Raw genomic sequence first — 22,990 nt, forward strand, 5'->3', positions numbered from 1 at the left:
TTAGAATTTAAGGAAAATAGGGGCTCTTCATATCAAAAATTATGGGACACAATGAAAGCAGTGCTAAGAAGAAAACTCATAGCTCTAAGTGCCTACAAAAAGAAACTGGAGAGAGCATACACTAGCAACTTGACAGCACACCTGAAAGCTCTAGAACAAAAAGAAGCAAGTACACAAGAGGAGTAAAAGGCAGAAAATAATCAAACTCAGGGCTGAAATCAACCAAGTAGAAACAAAAAGAACTATACAAAGTATCAACAAAATCAGGAGCTGGTTCTTTGAGAAAATCAACAAGATAGATAAACCCTTAGCCACACTAACCAGAGGGCACAGAGACAGTATCCAAATTAATAAAATCAGAACTGAGACATAACAACAGAAACTGGGGAAATTCAAAAAAAAAAATCTGATGTTGCGACAAAAACCTATACTCAACAAAACTGGAAAATCTGTATAAAATAGACAATTTTCTAGACAGATACCAGGTACCAAAGTTAAATTAGGAGCAGATAAACCATCTAAACAGTCCAATAACCCCTAAAGAAATAGCAGCAGTCATTAAAAGTCTCCCCACCAAAAAAAAATCCCAGGACCAGGTGGTTTTAATGCACAATTTTATCAGACGTTCAAGGAACACCTAATACAAATTCTCTTCAAACTATTTCACAAAATAGAAACAGGAACACTACCCAATTTGTTCTATGAAGCCACAATTACCCTCATACCTAAACCACACAGAACACAAGAAAGAAAGAAAACTTCAGACCAACCTCCCTTATGAATATCAATGCAAAAATACACAATAAAATTCTCACAAACTGAATCCAAGAACACATCAAAACAATCATCCACCATGATCAAGTAGGCTTTATGCCAGGGATGCAGGGATGGTTCAGTATTTGGAAATCCATCAATGTAATCCACTATATAAACAAACTCAAAGAAAAAAACACAGGTCATCTCACTAGATGTTGAGAAAGCATTTGACAAAATTCAACATCCCTTTATGGTAAAAGTCCTGGAAAAATCAGGAATTCAAGGTCCATACCTAAATATAGTAAAATCAATATACAGCAAACCAGTAACCAACATCAAACTAAATGGACAGAAACTTGAAGCAATCCTACTAAAGTCAGGGACTAGACAAGGTTGCCCACTCTCTCCCTATCTATTCAATATAGTACTTGAAGTCCTAGCTAGAGCAATTAGACAAGAAAAGGAAGTCAAAGGGATACAAATAGGAAAGGAAGAAATCAAAATATCACTATTTGCAGATGATATGACACTATACTTAAATGACCCCAAAGCTTCCACCAGAGAACTCCTAAACCTGATAAACAACTTCAGCAAAGTGGTTGGATATAAAATTAATTCAAACAAATCAGTAGCCTTCCTCTAATAAAATATTTTGGTGTGAATCTAACCAAGCAAGTGAAAGATCTGTGTGACAAGAACTTCAAGTCTCTGAAGAAAGAAATAGAAGAAGATCTCAGAAGATGGAAAGATCTCCCATGCTCATGGATTGGCAGGATTTATATAGTAAAAATGGCCATCTTGCCAAATGCAATCTATACATTCAATGAAATCCCCATCAAAATTCTAACTCAATTCTTCATAGAGATAGAAAGAGCAATTTGCACATTCATTTAAAATAACAAAAAGTTTCCCAAGTCTTGTGCCGGGCGGTGGTGGCGCACGCCTTTAATCCCAGCACTTGGGAGGCAGAGGCAGGCGGATTTCTGAGTTCGAGGCTAGCCTGGTCTACAGAGTGAGTTCCAGGACAGCCAGGACTACACAGAGAAACCCTGTCTCGGAAAAAAAAAAAAAAAAAAAAAAACCTAAAATAACAAAAAACCCAGGATAGTGAAAACTATTTTCAACAACAAAAGAACATCTGGGGGAATCACCATCCCTGACCTAAAGCTGTACTACAGAGCAATAATGAAAAAAAAAAAAAAAAAAAAAAAAAAAAACCACCCTGCATGGTATTGGTACAGAGACAGGCAGGTAGATCAATGGAATAGAACTGAAGAGCCAGAAATGATCCCACATATAATGGTCATTTGATCTTTGACAAAGGAGCTAAAACCATCCAGTGGAAAAAAGGACAGCATTTTCAACAAATGGTGCTAGTTCAACTGGAGGACAGTATGTAGAAGACTGCAAATCTATCCATTCTTATCTCCTTGTACAAAACTCAAGTCCAAGTGGATAAAGGACCTTCATATAAAACCAGATACACTGAATCCAACAGAATAGAAAGTGGGGAAGAGCTTCAAATACTTGGGCACAGGAGAAGTATTCCTGAACATAACACCAATGGCTTATGCTTTAAGATTAAGAATTGACAAATGGAACCTCATCAAATTGCAAAGCTTCTGTAAAGCAAACAACCCTGTCAATAGGACAAAATGGCAACCAACAGATTGGAAAATGATCTTTACCAATTCCACATCTGATAGAGGGTTAATATACAATATATACAGAGAACTCAAGCATTAGACTCCAGACAATCAAATAACCCTATTAAAAATGGGGTACAGAGCTAAACAAAGAATTCTCAACTGAGGAAACCTAAATGGCCAAGAAGCACCTATAGAAATGTTCAACATCCTTAGTCATCAGGGAAATGCAAATCAAAACAACCCTGAGACTCTACCTCACACCAGTCAGAATGGCTAAGATCAAAAACTCAGGTGATAGCAGATGCTGGCAAGAATGTGGAGAAAGGAATACTCCTCCATTGTTGGTGGAATTGCAAGCTGATACAACCATTCTGGAAATTAGGCTGATGGTTCCTCAGAAAATTGGACATAGCATTACCTGAGGACCCAGCTATACCACTCCTGGGCATATACCCAAAAGATGTTCCAACATATAACAAGGACACATGCTCCACTATGTTCGTAGCAACCTTATTTATAATAGCCAGAAGCTGGAAAGAACTTAGAGGAACAGATACAGAAACCCAGAGGAACAGATACAGAAAAAGTGGTACATTTATACAATAGAGTACTACTCAGCTATTAAAAACAATGAATTCATGAAATTTTTAGGCAAATTGATGGAATTAGAAAATATCATTCTATAGACAACAGTCCAGATTACCTTACATGGATAGTTGTTTTTTAAAACATCAGAAGTCCACAGAATTGATGTTACAAACATTTCTGTATTAATGTTCATTTTGATTAGAGACCTGTCTGCTCCTGACAGCTTCCTGTCTTGGAGTCTAAGAAGAAATTGAGCATCTTTGGAGTTACTCCCATTATGGTGAGACAGCCACTAGGCAAGAATTGCCTCTTTCCATCTACAGACAAATTACTCTCCAGAAAAAGACACACTTGCGGAATAGTCGACTGATTATATTTCCCGAGACAAAGTAATCAGCCCTTAATAATTCTGCATCACTAGGTCTGTCAGATGATCCTGGGCCAGAAGGCTGAAGATCAGATGCTCCAATGTTTTGTAGTATAGGGACTGTCCAGGTGTCCAGCGGTCTCTATAAATTGGCTAAGTTTTAGAAGCTATGCTTTGTGCTTCCCATAATTTCAGTTAACTCAGTCATTCTGGATTTCTGATGGGGTTGAAAACTTATAGTCTCATAGCCAGTACTGGCCATTTACTTTGAGAGAAAAGATTTGAGAGCATGGTTTTCAGCTGACATTCATTCAAAAGCCAAGAAAAAAGCCAGGTTCAGAACTAAGTGTTTTAGTTAGGAGAGATGACAGAGGTTCTGTTTAGTCAACAAAATGATGGACTAGGTATTAGGTGTACCTTGCACCTTACTGACACAAATTGGTATAGTTATGCTCTAATTGTATTTTGGGAGAAAAGTTTTATTTTAACAGTGTGAAAATAAAATTTGAAAGCAGCATTGAAACAATAACAAAAAATTCATGTTCAGCAAAGACCACCAACAATTTGTTAAATTTAGTCATAATAAAATATTAAGTCCCTGCAGGGGCAGGGTGACCAAAAATAAAGGCATGCAAGGGCGTGCCCAGACAAGTCCAAACAAGCCCAAGTGAGTAATGGGCTATCTGGTGTTTACTTTTCTCTCCCTCCCTTTCTGGGAGGTCCGAGGTTCTGCAAGTTCTGCCAGTTCTGCAAGTTGCTGATGTTTGAAATATCCAATCATGTGTAACCACATGAAAGTGCAACCAATCATATGTAACTGTGCCAAATTTTCCCGCTCTCCCCAACCCCTACCCATAAATATCCCAAGTTTCCTGGGTTCTGGGTCAGAACCTCAATCTCCTGCGTGAGATATGTTCCGGCCCGAGGGCCCTCATCATTAAACCTCCTCTGCAATTGCATCAAGATGGTTTCTCGTGTGTACTTGGGTTCGTGCAGGTCCAGACTTGGGTGAGGGTCCCCTTTTGGGGGTCTTTCAACAGGAAGGGTGATATGTAGGAGGAGCTAAGGTGGGAGGAGTAAGTAGAGGAAGAGGAGGAGTAAGGAGAGGAAAAGGAGAAGAAGAGGAGGAGCTAGGTGATGAGAGAGAGAAGGGGGGGAACATAGAGGCGGATGTTCACATGTCTCTGCCAGTCAAAGATAGTTGATAAATCTAGGTTGGGTATTGGGTTACACTTCTGATTGATATTGAGCATTACCAAATTTATAAAACCTTTGGTTAACATTTTAAAAAGTTGTATAAAAGCAAAAAGAAGAAGGTGGCATGGGATAGGGGTTTTCTAGGGAGGGGATATGGGGAAAGGAGATAGCATCTGAAATGCAAATAAAATATCCAATTTTTAAAATAAATGTTAAAAAAATAAAATAAAAGGAAAAAAGAAAAAAAGAAAAGAAAATATCATCCTGAGTGAGATAACCCAATCACAAAAGAACACACATGATATGTACTCACTGATAAGTGGATATTAGTCCAAAAACTCACAATACCCAAGATACAACTCACAGACCACATGAAGCTCATGCAGAAGGAAGACCAAAATGTGGGTGCTTCGGTCCTTCTTAGAAGGAGTAACAAAATACTCAAGGGAGCAAATATAGTGTGCCCTTCCCCAAGGCCTGAGCAGGCCTGCAAAGTCATTTACCACAATAGACCAAGCAACAATAGGACCTAGGAGAGGCATTGCATTATCAGCCTTGGCACCTTGGAGCCTGCTACCTGAGCTAAGAAGAATGGACTGCCTGCTGTGCTAGCCTTGACACCTTCCAGACTGCTATCTCCTTGCCCAGCCCCTGGGCTGAACCGTGAAGAGACTCTGGGAGGTGGGGCTTCCCCTTTATATGTGAAAGCAAATTATTAAACTTCAAGCCTTGATCAGAGAACTTTGTCTTGGCTTCATCTCTTCCCGCCCGTTTCCCTTCCTCAGCCTCTCTTACAGGTGAACCCCGTTCAATTGTTGCTGCTGGCGGCAACAATATGGAGACAAAGTGTAGGACAGAAACTGAAGGAGGGACAGTCTGGAAACTGCCCACCTGGGTATCCATCCCATGTGCAATCACCAAAGGCAGAATGTGGATGCCAAAAAGTACAGGCTGACAGGAGCCTGATATAGCTGTCTCCTTAGAGGTCTTCCAGAGCCTGACATATACAGAGGCAGATGCTCACAGCTAACCATTGAACTGATCATCGGGTTCCCAATGGAGAAGTTAGAGAGAAGACTGAAGGAGCTGAAAGGGTTTGTGGTCCCATGAGGAGAGCAACAATACCAACCAACCAGAGCTCCCAGGGCCTAAACCATCAGCCTGGGAGCACATAGAGAGGGACCCATGGCTCCAGCTGTATATGTAGGAGGTGGATGGCCTTGTTGGGCATAGGTGGGAGAGGAAGTCCTTGGTCCTGTGAAGGCTGAATGCCCCAGTGTGGGGGAATTCAAGGGTGGGGAGGTGGGAATGGGTGAGTGAGTGGGGGCACATCCTCATAGAAGCAGGAGGACGGGGGATGGGATGGGGGTTTCCGGGTGTGGGGTAAACAGGGAAGGGAGATAACATCTGAAATGTAAATAAAATATCCAATAAAAAATTAATTTAAAAAAATAAAAGAGAAAGAAATGACACCCTTCACATTAGCCACAAATAATACAAAATATTGGGGTAACTCTAACCAAGCAAATGAAAAACTTGTATGACAAAATTTCAAGTATTTGAAGAAGGAGATTGAAGAAGATATCAAAAGATGAAAAAAAATCTCCCATGCTCATGGATCAGAAAGATCACCATGGTAAAGATGTTCAGCCTATCAAAAGCAATCTACAGTTTCAATACAATCTCCCATTAAAATTCCAACACAATTCTTTACAGACTCTAAAAAGACAATTCTCAACTTCATACGGAAAAACAAACAAGAAATGCAGAACAGATAATACAATCAAGAAGAATAAATGAGCTGCTAAGTGTGCCGTCCATCATGTTCAGTATAAAACTGTACTATAGAACTATAGTAATAAAAGCCAGCCACAGGGTATTGACATAAAAACAGACACTCAGTTGATCAATGGAACTGAACTGAAGACCCAGACATAAATCCACACACCTGATTGCTGGTAAAGAAGCTAAAATTGTACAATTGATAAATGAAAGCATCTTCAACAAATGGTGCTCATCTACGTGGCTGTCAGCATGTAGAAGAATGCAATTAGACCCATGTCTATCACTCTGCACAAAACTCAAGTCCAAGTGGATCAAATACCTAAACATAAAACCAGATACACTGAATCTGATAGAAGAAAAAGTGAGAAATAGTCTTGAACACATTGTCCTAGGAGACAACTTCCTGAACAGAACACTAATAGTGCATGGCTCTAAGATCAACAATTAATAAATGGGACTTCATGAAACTGAAAAACTTCTGGAAGGCAAAGGACACCATCAATAGGATAAGATGACACCCTAAAGAATAGGGAAAGATTTTCACTAACCCCATATACAATAGAAGGCTAATATCTTAACTATATATATTTTAAAAACCTCAAGACACTAGGTATCAAAAAAAGCAAATAATCCAAGTTTATAATAGGGTGCAGATCTAAACAGAAAATTTTCAAAAGAGGACTCTCAAATGACTGAGAAACACTTAAAGAAACGTTCAACTTCTTTATCCAACAGGAAAATGTAAATCAAAAGTACTTTGAGATTCCATGTTGCACCTATCAGAAGGCTAAGATCAATAACACAAGTGACAGCTCTTGATGGCAAGGATGTGCAGCAAGAAGGGGGTTCCTTTTGCTGGATGGAATGCAAATTCATACAAAACTATGAAAGTCAATATAGGGAAGAGAAAAGAACAAAAGATGTTAGCTTGATGTTTTTCTGGGACACCTAACCATGGGGATGGGGCTGTGTCTGACTCTTTTGTCTATTCTTGGAACCCTTTTCCTCCTTTGGAACCCTTTGCCTCGCCCAGCCTTGGGCAAGGGTTTGTATCTTGTTATACCATGGTAGGTTGATATCCCTAAAAGGTCTGCTCTTTTCTGAAAGGAAATGGAGGAGGAGTGAGTCTGAGGGAGAGAGGAAGTGGATAGGAGAACTAGGAAGAGTGGAGGGAGCGGAAACCATGGTCAGGATGTACGGCGTGAGAGAATAAACAAACAATCGTAAAACATAAAACTTGATTTTGGACAGAAGTTCCAAAAATGCAATTACATAAAAGATTTGACTATTAGGAAAACTGTACATCCACATGCAGAAGATGGAATCTATACTACTCTTTTACTCTGTACAAAGATAAGTTCATAACAAAATTTGCAGTACTACATATAAGTTCCTTTCTATGGATTGAGCCTCAAATCCAGTCATAGAATGGCTACCTCCATAATAGCCTTGCCACAACCTTAATACCTAGCTGTGTTAATAGCCATACCTAAGCTATGAAGGTCATTGCTATAGTTTGTGAGCCTCCCCCACCCTCAATCCTTGCAGCTTGCATAGCACTTCACAATACAATGAAAGCCAGTTAACAAATACAAAATCTTTCAGCTCAAATCCAGGATGATTTCTCAATGTTGTTCATATCACAGGGATACCAGCATGTCCAAGTTTGTTGCTACTCTATTCACAATAGCAAAGATTTGGAACCAGCCTAGATGTTTATCAGTAGATGAATGGATAAAGAAATGTGTGTGTGTGTGTGTGTGTGTGTGTGTGTGTGTGTGTGTGTGTGTGTATGCATGTATGTATATGGAGTTCTATACCATAAGGAGAAATAAAATTATGTCATTTCTAGAAACATGCAGAGATTTTGAAATCATCATATTAAGCAAAATATGCCAGACTTGTAAAGGCAAATATGACATTATTTTTTCCTTAAGTGAAAATTGTATTTTTTTAATGTCAGGTGTGGTGCAAACTTGTAATTCACACACACACACACACAGAAAGAGAGAGAGAGAGAGAGAGAGAGAGAGAGAGAGAGAGAGAGAGGTGCATATGACATGAAACCATAAGTATGACTATACTTAGGAGGCAGAAAGAAAGTGTCTAAAAGGAGAGGTAACAGAGTAGTATCTTAGTTACATTGCTACTGCTGTTGTAAAACACCCTAACCAAGGTATTTAATTTGTGGTTTACTACTTCAGAGAGTTAGGGTTAATGACCATTTTATGGAGGGAAGCATGGCAGCAGGCAAGTAGGCAGACATGGTGTTGGAACTAGAGCTCAGAGGTCAGAGCTCGCATCTGGATTTACCAAGTAGGAGGAAAATAGAGAATGTCAAGGGCTTTTGAAATCACAAAGCCCAGCCCTGGTAACACACCTCCTCCAACAAGGCTACACCTCCTAATTCTTCTCAAATAGTTCTAAAAACTGGGGACCAAGTATTCAAACATATGAGCCTATAACATATGTTATAATATATGAGCCTAAACGTATGAGCGGAACATTCTCATTCAAACCTCTACAAGGGGAAATAAGAAAGGATAAATCATCTCAGGAATAAAAACAAATATTGCACTTTTCTTCATATGCTAAATCTGTAGAGATGACAGAGATTGAAGGCAATAGAGGAGAAGTTTGTAGGGATACAAAATGCCATTTGTAATCCCTGCTATATAAGTCCTTCTCTGTTAAGTCTATGATATCATCTACTGTTTCAAACATAGGCTCTATTAGTGGGATTTTCACCTGCTATAGGTCACACTTTATGCTTCATTTTTCTTTTATAGATGTTGGGCATAGTAAATTATACTGTGGGGTGGCTTTTATATGATCCTTTAAAAGAGCTGAGTTAAAAAGAAAAAGGGGGCATGGGATAGGGGTTTTCTAGGGAGGGGAAATGGGGAAAGGGGATGGCATCTGAAATGTAAATAAAATATAAAAAAAAAGAAAAGAAAAAGAAAACATGCATACAAAGTAACATTATATGGACTCAAAAGTATATATATATATATATATATATATATATATATATATATATATATCTCCATGAGTTTGGAGGGTAGTGTGGGTTAGGGCTATGTGGGAGTTTTTGGAGGGAGGAAAGGGGAAGGGAGAATGTTGTCATTATATTATAAGCTAAAAAAATTTTAAAAAACAGTAAAATGGTCATTGAAGGCAACTAATAACTAATAACTGATGAACTTTGACTTATGACTGACAAGAATACTCATTTAGTTTTCAGTATTTCATTGCTTTGCAATAGATTATATCTCAAAGTCTTCTATCATCTATAATGAACATGTGAGGTACATCACAACAAATGTTAGTTTTGTCCTTGACAACTCTAATATTAAGGCAAGTTTGATGTCCTCATTTTACTTCACAGAGGATCCTGGTTCATGGGAAAATTTTGTGTAATGGAAAGGTGGAATTCTGGCTGCTGCCTCCCCATAGAAAATGAATCCCTTTGCTGTTCAGTGTGGAAGGCGAGTGAAATTCTATATAAAGTTGTAAAGACAATGGAAAATCTAGTGCCCACCCATGCTAGGCTTTCTATGTTATCTTCAAGCAATGTTACTGATAAAAGTCTCAACACTTAACAACTGACTTTTCAGTAAAGTAAGCTGAAAACAAAACAAAACAAAACAAAAAAAGCTGAGTTTTGTTCTGGCAGGAAATGTATTTATTTACCTGAAGATTAACTCGATCAATCTTAAATATTTTTACAGCTTTGCAGAATACTACAGTGTTAAATTTGCCTTTCTACTTAGAACTAAAACTAAAGGTATAGAGTTTTGTAGATCTATAACTACTTGCCTGAGTATGCAGTGAGATCTTCCCTTTCTATATTATGCAGACAGAACTCAGATCCTATGAAACTTCGATAGTCAACTTACAACTTCCCTGTAGTTGTTCTCTTTCCTTGGCCATCATTCTTTTCTGGGCTTGTGCATTCTAGATAAGCAGAGTTAGCACTAAGTCAAATACTCAAAGGATACCTGTGCACATTTCTGGAGTTACCTGCTTGGCTCTCTTCTTTTTGGTCTTCTGCCTCATCAATTCTAGTTGGTGAAATCTCTCAACCTCAGCAAAGTGCCATGGTAACATGGCTATGCTTGGTGTTAACTTGACTACACCCAGAATTGACTCAAATTCAAGTGGCTGGGTATACTTGTTGGGGACTTTTCTTAATTAAATCATTTTAAGTAGGAAAACCATCTTTAATCTGGACATTTCTGAGGTAGGAAGATGCTGGGCTATACCTTCTGCTGACAGCCAGTATAAGGAATATGGAAGGAGAAGGCTCTATATTCTTCCCTAATTGCCCTCATTCTGACTGGCAAATCCACTCCTTCACTAGCATTAGAACCTACTTCAGGATTCTGTCCTAAAGGCCAGCTGAAATAGTCAGCCTCATAGACTGAACTGTATTCTTGAACCTTCGGTTGGTAGATGGCCCTTGTCAGACTGAAAAAGCTCACAGTCTGTAAGCCACTCTAATAAATATTAGATAGATAGATAGATAGATAGATAGATAGATAGATAGATAGATAGATATGTAAGGATATATAAACATATAGAAAGATTCATTTTATCAGTTCTGTTCCTCTCAATAACTGACTAATATACATGCTGTCAGTGTTAGATATCTCTGACCATGGCCTAAGTGTCTCTAGAGTCAGGAGTACCACCCAGTGGCACAGCATTATTCTAGTAAGAGTAACCGGGGTTTGTTTTGCTCTGTTCTTTTCTCTTTGTCATTGTATTGCATGTAATTTGTCATTTATTGTTTCATTTGTTTTGAGAGCAGATATGGACTGTGTCTTCATTACTTTTCTATTGCTGTGAAAAAATAGTATGACCAAGCCAATTTTTTTTAATTTTTAAAAAAAAAAAAAAAAAGCTTTAAAAAAAACCAAAAACACATTTAACTTGAGACTCATAGTTCCAAAGGCTTAGAGTCCATGATCATCACAGCAGGAAGCATGGTAGCAGGCAGGTAGAAATGGCACTGGAAAAATAGCTGAGAGTTTACATCTAATCCACAAGCATGAGGCAGAAAAAGAGTTCATTGGGATTGGCATTGGCTTTTGAAAACTCCAAGCCACCCCCAGTTACACACTTCCTCCAAGGAGGCCATCCCTCCTAATCTTTCCCAACTAGCTCCACCAACTGGAAACCACACATATGGGGACCATTCTCACTCAGACTACCACATTCCATTCCCTAGTCCCCATATGTTTATGGCTATATCATAATACAAAATGTGCTTTGTCCAACTTGAAAAGTCCCCATAGTATTTCAGAATCAAGACTGTTTAAAAGTACAATACAAAGTATCTTATGAAACTCAAAGTAATCTCTTAACATTCCACCCACAAACAGCATGGCCAGACCTGTTGTAGCTACAGCCCCACACACAGTATCAACTTCTATCCTTGCTACTTTTCTATTTCTGGAACAAAACAGCATGACCAAGTCAACTTATAAAAAAAAAATGCATTTAATTTGGGCTCATAGATCCAAAGGGTTAAAGTCCATGACCATCATGGCAAGGAACATAGCAGCAAGCATGGGACTGCTGTAGTAAGTGAGAGCCTACATCTGATCCACAGGAATGAGGTATGGATGGGGATTAAGGGAGGGAGATGGAAAGAGGGACAGACTGGGTGAGAGGAAGGCACAAGAGGGAGGGGTAAGAGGGAGAGGTGAGAGGGATAGGAGAGACAGTGCTAACTGGGAATGGCATGAGCTTTTGAAACCTTAAAGGCCATCCCTAGTGACACACTTCCTCCAACAAGGCCACACCTCCTAATCCTCTTTAAACAGTTCCACTAACTGGGGAACAAATATTCAAATACATGAGACTATGAGGGCCATTCTCATTCAAACCACCACGGCTGTTACCAGATACTCAGTCCAACTGAAAATGGAAGTCACACCTTTTAATTTTTTCTACTTACAGTACTTCTGGCACTATATAAAATAATGGTTATATTTCTATGTTAAGTGTCTGACTTAGGAAAGAATTACCACTGAATCATCTGGACAAGAAAAAAAACATTAATAATTCATAAGTCACATGGCCATGCCTTACACCAAATTTCCATAGTTATATAAGCTAGGCTATATGGTCAAATGGAATATGAAAGCAATGTTTGCAATGCAGATATGGAATAACAAGGCCAGAAGGCTACTTTAACAAGTCAGGGCAAATGAAAACTTTCCAGAAGAGAGTTACTTTTCTCTTGCTGTGGTAGAATATCATTATCAAATACAACTTAGGGAGGGGGAAAATGGAGTTTTCTTTCACTTATGGTTCTAGAGGGATGGCATGTGCCCTGACAGGGAAGGTGTGGCAATAGGCAGGGAAAGGGTAACAGGAGGAGCAGGAAACCAAATGTTCAATCACATCTTCATCCACACACAGGGATCAGACAGAGATAACAGAAACTGGGGTGAGGCAATGAATCCCCAAAGCTCTTACCCATGGTGACATTTGTTCCAGTAAGTTCTATATCTTTTATTCTGTGAAGTAGATTTTTTTTAAACTCTACTGACTTATACATTCATAATTATGAGAAAATTCTTCAGTATGAAAGAAAAACATTAGGAATGACCATTTATACTATACTTTTCCAAGAGGTATCTTTCCATGATTTCTTCACCATTGAATTCTGTGCTCAAAGATATCTGGAATAAGTTGATGTGTAATAAGTATTAGAATGACTTACTTATAATTCTTATGCTTATGATAATTACCACACTAGTACTGAAACTGAATAAAGTAAAGATCACCTAGTAATAAGTACTGAAAATATAACAGGAGAGCATAACCAAAAAGCTTTCCTCGCATGATAATTTTTATTTTATTACTGTTTAGAAAGGAGTTAAAACGTGGTCACAGATGGGAATGAAAAAGTTAACATCAAAACTGTAGGCTGATCCAAACAGGAGTGACGCTGGTGGTGCTGGCGAGTTCACCAAACGAAGTTTGGACTCAGCACACCATACAGAATGGGGATTATTCAACATGGGATTACTTTTCAGAAAATATAAAAAATAAGGAACGTTCTTAAATTCCAGATCTTTGCAAGTAGCAAGATATTTTGCTGATAAGACTTTCAAATGCACTTAATGAAATTTTAGAACAAAAAGCCTAAAACCAACACAATATTCCAATTTTGTTATAAGTAAGAAGTATGTGTGATTCTACTCCACATGATATTGAGTGTGGACAAGGGTGGCCCCCAGGAGACCGAAAACAGCAGAAGTTCTAGAGTATTTGATCACCTTAGCAGGAATACCCACATAAAGGAAATGGATACAAATATAACATTGAACTGGTGCAGTTTTTCATTATCATACTGTGACAGATAGCATTTGCTTTTGCTTTGCTTTTCTTTTTCCATTTGCATTCATTCCTTTGCTTTTGCAGGCTCACTAGACAACTTCTAACTAAAGTTGTCTTTCCATGAGAGAATATATTGAAATTAAAAATTATTTTTTGATCCACACAATAATCATATCTTACCATGAATACATTAGTTCGTGGTATCTAGATTGGTATCAGCCAGTTTGGTTAGTCTGTATCAAGTATGTACGAACTGTTGACCAAAACTTTAATTTTATGCTGAGGATGTATGAAACTACATGAATTTAAAACTAAGGATCTGTGCCCAGAATGTGCTTTATAGAACTGCCACATTGAGATTTCCTTACAGTAACTAGTCAATCTCTCCCTGTAATTTCTGAGGCTTGTGCCTTTCCTAAACTACACCTAAAGAAACCAGAAGATCTCACTCACTTAAGGAAACCAGCCACAGTGGGAACCCTCTTGCCAGCACTACAATACAGTAGAAAAATAGCTCTGTACGATTTCATAGAAAAAGTGCAGCAGCTTAAAGAGAGAAGTGGGGTATCATGTAAGACTTACAAGGTCCGTTTCTTAATATAGTACAGAATATTAGATTTAGACATCAATCTTCATCATTGAATGACAAGAGACACATGGGTGATTATGATTTGCTCAAAACATAGCTAGGACTCCTAGGCTAAAGTTATTCCCATTATAATAAGTACCTACTTCATAGTAATAATTTTTCAAACTCTTAAAATTTTTATAAACACTTAAACTCCATATTCTCATTTTTATAATAGCATAATTTTAAAGTTTTATTTCTTAATAAATATGAAGATATATTTACCCTCTTATAGAATTTTTTCCAGCTTTTATGAACAACAGGTAGGCAATTCCAGACCAAACCTTTTTATAACAAAAGTCATTATGGCCATTTGCTTAATACCTTAATGTTACTCCAACCACTAACAGTGATAGTCACATTCACATAGTGACCTACAAAACTCTACACCTGGATGGTCCTACTGTTCCTACCACACCTTTCCCTTCCATTCCTCATATGTATCAAATGCTTCTTCCTTTAGACCCTCTGTCCTGGTTTTTCTTCCTCTTTTCCCCTCAGATAAATTGAATGACTAATGCCTCATCTCCTGTCCAGTCTTGACATACAGCAGGCCTCAATGAGACCTTCTATAATTCTCCTATTGAAGTGACTACACCAATCCCTGTGCATTTTCAACACTGTCGCCCTTGATTTAGTCAATTTTCTATAGGAAGTATCACCAATATGCTGCATTACTTAACATTTGTTGCTTTCTATGTCTCCCCCAAGAATAAAAACCTCATGAAAGCAGGAATATTGATGAGTCTTTTTCATTATTATGTCATTAACATTTCAAATCGTACCTAATGCCAAACAAATATTTGCTGAGTAAATAGACTGGTGCAGTTCACAGTTTAAAACTGTGTCTACAGACAATCAAAGGTCGTATCTAAAGTAGTGTCAATCCCCTCTCTGATGTACTGGCTCTTCCACTGGGGTCCACTGAAAACAGCAATATACAAAACAGCTAATGTATTTGTAATTCCTGACATTCTCTTTTGGTGCTTCCACCAATAAAATTCAGAAATTACCATTTGGTAACCAAAAGATGTTCAATTATTCTGATTCTAGAACAATGTATAATTTGAATTTAAAATGATCACCAAAGCAAGCTAGAATGTCCTGACAATGAACTCTATTTGTAATTTTACTATCCATGTCTCTTGTTAAAAGTGTTGCATGTTCTTTGTTATAGTATTCTAAAACACTATCACAAAATATAAACATAAGAATCTACTATGTGGGTATTTGTATGTGTGCATTTGTTTGTGAACAATCACACTCAAGTTAAAAAGCACACTAACACAACCTAATCCATACCAGTAGTGAAAATATCTTTAAATTTCTCTCAACAATTATGGTGGAGTTACTTTGAGGTACTTTCATTGTATTTTCTAATCCTTTGTATAAACAAATAAAAACATGGAAGAGATACTGGCTGAGACTGAGACTTCAGATGGTCACTCCAATACAGTCAAGCACTATACATCTCCAGGAGTGCCATAAAAGATTATGTTATTTAAGGCTACAGAGAGTCACTTCATATGGCTAAGCACTGTACATCTCCAGAAACGCTATACACTGTGCCTCTCCAGGAGTGTTACATGTATTACCTGTAAGTCATGACATAAATATGCCAATACTATGATGCCTTGCCCTGTAGCTATGTATATTCTAGATCTGTTCAGAATTACTTAGCCTAGATTAAAACAAAAATTAGTGAATATTACTGTAGGAAAAAAAACAAACAAACAAAAAAAGAAATGCCCTAAAAATCTCAAAAATTCTAAGGTAGCCAATGACGGACAATAGATCAACAGATTATGAATTTATTTTCATGAAAATAATACCTTCAAAATGTTTACCACTCACTAAAAGATAAAGACAATGTTAAAGATGGTTGTCTTGAAATAAGTCATAGATCTCCATCCTCAATATACACTTTGTTGCTGTGCAGTTTTTTTGGACATGAACACAGTTTGATATTATAGTGATCTTATAGCACCCTCAAGTGGATTAAACTGACAAAATTTCCTTTCTTGAGAACTGTAAGAATCCATTCAAACAGGAAGGACTGTTGGGTTGAGGCTTACAACCTTTATCATATGGCTTGTATTTGAAGGTACTCTGCTAATAGTGGCAGTAAGTGTTTGAGGCTGGTAATTAACAAGGTGATTAGGTAATTATATTTTCCTTAGTATTCCTCACTCTTCCTTGAGTCACTCCAGGGTGACTTTGAATTGAGAGTCAAATACTACACAGCAACCTGTATGTCAGCACAATAGTACTCTCAACTCTTGTACCCTATGCTTAACAATGAAGTCAAATGACCCATTATTAGGAGAAAGATTCAGACATATTTTTGGACAGTCACACATAATTAAACAAGGAAACAGAATAAGACACACACACACATATACTATATAAAATGAAGAACTACCTCGCATGATAAACAACTATGACAGATTAAAGGGATTGAGGAAACTGTCATATGAAATCTACAAGCTCTAGACCCAGGAAAGCAAGACTGAGTCTGCAGGCCAGAGAATAAGCACTCAATGATTTAAATTCTACTCTGAGGAGAGAAGAAGATGAAATTAGACGTCCCAACTCAAGCATTAAAGCAAGGAAAAAAACACATACTCCTTTCTCCTCAGCCTTGTTTCCTTTTCAAGCTCTCAATGGATTGGATGGCATCATCATAGTAGCCTACAGACAGTTTCACTGCCCTTAAGAAATAATGTCCTTCCTTCCCTCTAAAGAAGTCCTAAAAGCCAAAGAACATTTTACTGTCTCTGTAGTTTTTCTTTTTTGAGATTATCATCAGTTGGGATAATTCAGTATGTAGCCTTTTCAAATTTGCTTCTTTTACTCATTCATATGTATTTAAATTTCCTCAGGTTGTTTTCATGGTTTGGTGACTAATTTCTCCTTAATGCTTGTGGGACCGTAATGGCCCAAGGCTCCAAAGGAAGGGCCAAGGGAGCTTCAAACCCCCCCCCACACACACACACACCTCAAATATGAGGACAGCAGGAGTTGGCTAACTCCCTCCCCCCAACCTGATGCCATAAAGCCAGCTCCCCCCAGCATTAACCCTAGTAAGAATGTATTACCCTGACAGTTATCAGGCCTCACTCCTTGTTTGACCTTAGACAGACAGACAGACAGACAGACAGACAGACAGACAGACACACACACACACACACACACACACACACACACACACACACACAAACTACAGTCCCTCGGTATGTAAATGAATCATCTTCTAACAGCCCTGCCATGGCCAATGATACACTGCTCACACAAATCTTGCCCCAGAGACCCTGCTCACCTCCCTGGAGGCATAAATGCCCCACGCCCAATAAACCCAAACCAGTGTCATTGCCAGCATACTCAGCCTACCGAGATCCTGCACTGCATAGCTGAGTATCTAGCTAAGCTTCCCTACCTCCAGTCCAGCTTGGTGAACAACAGGCCTGGTTACCAAGAGTGGGAAGCAGACGCAGGGCAGCAAATTCTGAATAGTAAGTGTCCTATTGTCTGATGATACCATAGTTTATCCATCCACCTATGGAAAGACATCTTAGTTTCTAATTTCTGACAAGAATGATTAAAACGTCTATATATCCATATGTAGGGTTTTGTGTGTGTATAATTTTCAGCAACCAAAGTAAGCTGAATGTAATCACTGGGTTTTATGATGATAATGTCTTGGGTTTTGTGAAAGCTCTACAACTTTCCTCAAGTGGCTGCACGATTTAGCATTCAAACCAACAAGGGAGGAATTCTGTTGCTTCACACTATCACATTGGTATTGCCAGTGTTCTAGAATCTGGTCTAATAAGCTTCAGTGGTGTCTCATTGCAGTTTTAATCTGAATTTCCCTGATACAATATGATATAGCACAGGTTTTCATACCTGTATTTGTCATCTGTACCTATAAAATGCTGTCTTGGTTATTATATTTTTATAGTAAATCTGAAGTTCTCCAACTATCCTCTTAATTTTTTTCCTGAAAAAAAAAAATGTATTGCTTTATCCAACATAAATAAGTTGATGGTTTGGAACTAAAGAATCGGTTTGGTTTTGTTTTGTTTTGTTTTGTTTGTTTTGAGATAAGTCTATGTAGCTCAGGCAAGTCTTGAGCCAGCATTTCTGTTGCCTTGGCTTCGAGTTCTGGGATTTTAGGTATGAACTGACCACCACCATACCTGGCTTGAAACTAAGGGTCAATTTATACTATTTAGTAGTTTCTGTCTTTCCTTCTGCCGTTTGAAAAATGAAGAGGCATGAAAGGTTAATAAATGTTTGAGTCAAAATACTAACTGTAGAATTTGCATTGTTTAAGTGTGGGGGGGGGGGTGCACGCATGCATGTGTGGTTGCCAGCATTTTACCATTCTGTGCAATTCAGAGGGTTAGCTGAAAACTCATTCTTTCCGGGTTTCTTTAAAAACATGAATGTAGGCATAATGTTTTGTGCACTGTGTAAAGGTTATCTTTGTGTTATTCAAATGCTGATTCCTCTGCCCTCAAAGCAGACATGGCATTCAATCCAGACATGGCACTGTAATGCTTAGGTCAAGAATCTCCTGTTCCAAGTTTGTGTAAACAATTCTTACCATTCATTCTCTGCCTGGTTAATAAATTCCAATCACCCAATGGCTGGACAGAAGAGAGAAAAGGGTGGAATGTCCATGAGCCAGAGTTAAGTGGGGGGGGGAGGGGGGGAGGAGCAGTTTCAGATTGCCACGAAGAGGGGAGTCCAGGAAGACATAAGAAAAAAATCTAAAGCCCAAAGAGCCAGATCAATAATAATATGCAAGTATCATGTGATGTGCTGAGAGGTAGCCAGATTAGCATAGGGGTTATTATAAATCATTTATCTGCCCAGTATTGAGGTGCAGCTTGAAATAAATCTTGGTTTCTGTGTGGTTATCAGGGACTAGCAAAGGTAAAGGAATACAGCTACAGGAATAATTCACTGTTTACATTTATATTAAAAATAACTCATTTTATACATGCATAAACATGTTATTTATCAGTTTGTATTAAGGGATATCCAAATCGATGACAAAATATTTCTTGGTGTGTCTATGAGAATATTTTCAAATGAAAGTGCTATTTAAATGGACTTAAATTAGTAAAGGAAACTAGCTCCCCCAGTGTAGATTGGGTAGGTGTCATAAGCCAATAGAATATCTATTGTTCAGAATTAAGGAGAAATTATTTACCTAAAAAGACTGAGGATACACGCATGCACGCATACACATTTGGGGTGTGTGTGTGTGTGTGTGTGTGTGTGTGTGTGTGTGTGTGTGTAAAAGAACCAAATTTGAAAAGCCTACATACTGAACTATTCTAATTAATGATAATCTTGAAAAGAAATATAGAGAGAGTAAAAAGTTGTTTGTTTATTAGGACTTCTGAGGAAGAAAGAACAGAGAGTCCATAGAGGATTTTTTTTCTTTTTAGGGCAGTGAAACTGTTTTGTAGGCTACTATGATGTGCAACACCTGTATTTGTCTGTATCGTATGAATTCTTTAGTAAACCATGGATATTACATGTCAATGTAGGTTCATTGTTGAGTTCCATAGTTGTCACCAATGTCCCATTCTGGTGGAGAATTTTGATGAAGACGGCTATGCATATGTAATACTAGGGAAATGTCTGTATCTTCTACTCACATGTGCTGTGAATCTAAAATTACTTTAAAACAAATGTCTTTTTTTATTCGAAGTTGTTTTCTTTAATGCAAATCATTTTGTAAACTATGTTGGTAAGTGTTTCTAAGCAGTCAGATGCTGATTTCTCCCTCTTTGGCCTCTGTGTGTTTCTGATACTCCCATACCTTTGTGTGTGTGGAATCTGACAGCACTGGCCTCTGTGTGTCTCTGATACTCCCATACCTTTGTCTGTGTGGGATCTGACAGCACTGGCCACCTGCTGCCTTGGCTGCCAGGGCTGTGGGTTGTTTCTCATTTCTCACAGCTAGTGCCCACTCTCTGTGATGATTCTCACCTCCCAGATCCTGTCCCTCTTTGTTTTCTCATCTCCACTATCTAAAGTGTTTCCTACTGTGTAAGTGGGCAACGTGGAGGGGCTGTTAGTAAATGTGTAACCAGTGCTAATGAATGTGTCGCTGGCTTCCTAAGTGGTGTCCTGTGGCCTCACATCTCCAAAAGCTTCTCCCCTGGCTGATCTTCCCGAATCTCACACTCGATCACCTGTACGCTCAGAATACAACTGATTACAAAGTTCCTATTAGTAAAGCCATCATCACAGACTAACAGTGTTGCTATAAACATAAATAGTGAAAACATAATCAGGAACAAAGAATGATAACATATATGTAAGCCTGTCAGGTGTACTAAAGCGCTAAACTTTTTGCTACTGATTCAATATAATTGTCTGAGAGTCAGTGTGCAACTCGGCTGGCAGAGTGCTTGCTAGCATGCACAAAGCCTTAATTTCCATACCCAGCACTGCATAAACTGTACATGGTAGCATAATCCCAGCACTCAGGATGTGCAAACTGGAGGATCTAAGTTCAGAAAGTTACCCTCAGCTACACAGTTCAGGGCTAGCCTGAGCTACATGAAACTCTGGCTCAAGGAACCAAAGCAAATATATAAACGGGTAATGTCTACCTTTGGAGGAGGTCAATCATAAAAAGAAGCAGAAAATAAAAACAGATATAGTATTATTTGGTCCCTGCCTTCCCAAATACACACTTTCCTTGGCTTCAGATGGAAATAAGGCCTGCTGACAGTTTACAGTAGGATCAAGAATCAGAACCTGTCTACATATGTGTGTCTTATGAAGTAAAAAGTTACTTGTACATCCTTCAGAAATGGCAACACAGACTGTACATGTTACTCTGGGAAATAAAAAAAACTATCTTAAAATACACTTCTGTTAAATAAATAAAAAAAATAACAATAAAAAAAATACACTTCTGTTACTGCTCAATATGGCTGCCTTGTTTCAACTAAATTTCTGTGGTTCTTTGCTAAATAAATCAAAGTTAATCTTTCTCTCTTTTCCCATCTTTCCTTCCTTCCCTTTCTTTCTCTGCAGCCCCTCTGAAATGGTGTTCATATAATGAGAATGTCTGTTTGTTGAGAACCGCTCTGCCCCACGCTTGGGGGCCAAAATGTCACAGACCACTCTGTCAATGTTGGAACCCACACTGTCAAAAGCCTTGGGGGCTAAATTGTTAGAGTCCGCACTGCCCCAAGCTGCTCCAGTCAGCGGGTCAGGGTTCAGCAAGAGAGAGAGTGAGGACAGACTCGAAGAATGGAGACCAGACAGAGTGTGATTCAATCCTGTTTATACTTCAGTCTCTCTTCTTCTCTCCAAGTCTCTAGTTCCAAGTCCCTAGTTCCTAGCACCTAATCCTAGTCCCAATTGCTAGTCTCTTTCCCAGTTCCAAGTTCTTTCTCCAAGTGCTAAGTGCCTAATAATAGTTGCCTGTCTCAAGTCTCAAGTGCCTACTTCTAAGTGCTAGTGTCTAATCCCTTGTTCTTCCTCCAAGTGCCTAATACTTAATAATAATCTCTTCTGTCTGCCTCTCGCCTTTTATACGTCTCACTTCTAAGCCATGCCCTTAGGTCTTGTCTCTAAATCTGATCTCTAAGTCATGCCCTTAAATCACACACCTTTAAGTCTCACACACCCAAGGGAAAATCCAGGGTATCTAAAACAAGATGTTATCAGAGTGTGCTCAGCTGTTGTAGGCTATTGTAATCAAGTCTATTGTCAGGATATATGGCTCAAGATAGCTGCAAGGATGATAGCCGCCTTCTGTCGGCTCCCCACATCTGTTAATAGAAATAGCCCTACCTTTTTAATATCACATTGTGGTCTCCAGAATACATCTTGACTTTTCAAACTTGTACTCCTTTGATTATACTGTCCCATGTGTAGACTTCCTTTACTTAACTCCTCCTTTTCTAACTACCCCAGCAACTCCATTACTCTCTACCTAGAGAAGAATCTGAGGAGACACCTTAGTTAGCATCCTACAATAATTACCATTGTGTTATAGCTGTATATCTATATTCTTATGTATACTCCACCACTAAACAGAGTCACTCTGAGCCAGGCGTATTTTCACCTTTAGAGTCTAGTGTTTGTTACAGGATATGCATAGGTGTTTACTTTAAAATGAAATTCGAAATCACAATCAAGTAGGGTTAGAAACCAGGCAGTGAGAAATCTGTTTGGAACACTCTGCTTTCTCAGTTTCCTTCACCACGTCCTTCCCCTGCACCACCCCCTCCCAACAGTTCATTAAATTATTTATATTTCTTTAAAGTTTCTTGGAGATTTTTTTTTTTAAGTTTTAAAGAAAATTGTAGGCGGGGTTGTAGCTCAGTACTGGGTCGAGAGAACCCTTGGCTAGCATGCTGAAAACCCAAGCACTAAACAACCCCCTTAGTCCCCTTGTACACTTTATGGTCTGGTCAACTAGACAGTGTTCTGTCCCTTTCAAAATCACGGATTTGTCATAGAAGAAAATGAATTCAAAACGCCTGTAACTATAAAAAGCCCTGTCCTCTATGGTGGGTGTGGTCCCCAGGTGTAGAACAACTTGCGTGGTGTTACACTCAGTGTAAAGCTAGCACTGAAGCATAGCCGGCAAACCGTAGCCAGAGGTTTAAGCGTGCCACC

This window comes from Arvicanthis niloticus, chromosome 4 (genome assembly GCF_011762505.2).
Source record: "Arvicanthis niloticus isolate mArvNil1 chromosome 4, mArvNil1.pat.X, whole genome shotgun sequence".
Lineage (NCBI taxonomy): Eukaryota > Metazoa > Chordata > Mammalia > Rodentia > Muridae > Arvicanthis > Arvicanthis niloticus.